Source organism: Homarus americanus, unplaced genomic scaffold, assembly GCF_018991925.1.
Source record: "Homarus americanus isolate GMGI-L3 unplaced genomic scaffold, GMGI_Hamer_2.0 scaffold39675, whole genome shotgun sequence".
NCBI lineage: Eukaryota > Metazoa > Arthropoda > Malacostraca > Decapoda > Nephropidae > Homarus > Homarus americanus.
The window spans coordinates 15836030-15837936 of record NW_024736071.1 but is presented as its reverse complement, the minus strand read 5'-3'; positions in this window follow the sequence as shown (position 1 = coordinate 15837936).

Sequence of the window (1907 nt, the reverse complement as noted above, 5' to 3'; positions counted from 1 at the left end):
TTCATTTGCATATTTTAGTGATAATCAGAATGTAAATTGACGAAGCAACGAGTTGAGAGTTTCAACAGCATTCAGGGTGAAATTTATTTAAAGCGAGTGTGAGCATTTGCTGGAGCGTTATTACATATGTGATGGCTGGTCGTAAACATTAACACCGTCACAAGCAACCTAAGTTAAGTCAACGTTTGTCGTCGCTTATTGGTTCTGAGAATGACGACGACTTGCATGAATATATTATGATAACCTTCGTGCATGACATTTGAATGAAGGTGTCTCACTGTCATTAATGAATCGAGTTAAATAATGTATAAAGGTTGTGTGAGCTATGAGAGATGTTTACACTTTACCTACATTGATTATCTTAAGGCGAAGTGTGTCGTCTGCCTGGATCCATTTTGAGTCTTGCTTCTAACGACGTATAAATTTGTGTATAATTTTATGTATTATGTGGAGTATTGTCAAGTGTTGTAAGGAGAACAGTTATGTATACAATATTAAGTTTCTCTCATAAATATAAAAATACAAACGAATACACTGAAGCACATGAAGGTAATATCTACCAGCACATGTGTATCCTATTTATTCCTCACATAAATGCCCGGGGTAAAGTGTAGCATTATTCACCAGAGAGATGGTTTATACTCGGGTTATTTTTTAAACCAGAATTTATATGCAAATTGTGGCTTCCCTAAAGGAGGTATTTTACAGCCTCGGGTAAAATATCGGAAGAGGATAACACACAACCCGAGGAGGTACTGAAAGATTTCGTCTGGCTATTTTGTCTCTTATTCTGTTATCTGCTTCCAGTGTCGACCTTGGTGACTGGTTTGTTAGTTCCTGCTTGTCCGTTTGTCTTCTTGTGTTGGGGAGCTGCTGTTGTCTTCTTGTGTTGGGGAGCTGCTGTTGTCTTCCTCCAGGTCACATCGTCTCCAAAATTGTCGTGATTTGTCATAATTATATTCATATTTTATCTGGTTATAGTCTCATAAATTCACAGCCGTTATGTCCCCGCCGGCATATATTGGGGAGTTAATGCCCGTCTACACTGTTCCGCCTGTTCCTTGGTTCGTTCTTCCTCCCGTTCCTCGATTCGTTCCCTCGGTTCGTTCCTCCTCCTGTTCCTCGGTTCGTTCCTCCTCCCGTTCCTCTCCTCTGCTCATTCTTCCACCCGCCCTTCCCTTCCCCTCCACAAATTGTTGAAATTGATTTCCCCTTAAAGAGGGTTTGTTGCAGTGTTGCCAGTCTCTTACCTGTACTTATATTGATTATTTGAGCTAGGAGTTATATACCTGTACATACATACATACAGACACAAAGTGCATACATACATACATACATACATACATACATACATACATACATACATACATACATACATACATACATTACATTACATACTGTACATACATACACGTGAAGATTTGTCAAATAAAATCCTTGCGTTGGATTCTTTCATCGAGAGAACCTTTGTACTGATCCAAAATAGTTTCACCTGAAGGACTTTGAAACCTGAAACTCAAAGATCAGAGAAACAAACACAACGGAGCAACACTTTCAACACCTATTGGCCAGTTAACAAACTTTTTTCCCCCCTGTTACTGTGTCTCTGTTCTATTTTACTTCGCCACCTCTAAAACTGGAAAACTCAGCCGTGGAAATTTTTTTAGGGGAAATTCAGTAATAGATCCACCGCGTCAACAGATTTCCAGGTCAGCCGAGGTCAGGTCCTTGGAGAGGAGGTCAAACACTCTCCAAAGTGATGGTGTTGGTGGTACAGGAGGCAAATTCAGGCAATTCTTCATTGTTATTTTACCATGCTGGCTTTGTACTGTGAAGCCTGGGGGGGGGTCCTTGTCTTGATCAATGAGGCAGCGAGAGAATGTGTACACACACTTATGAGTCTCTTG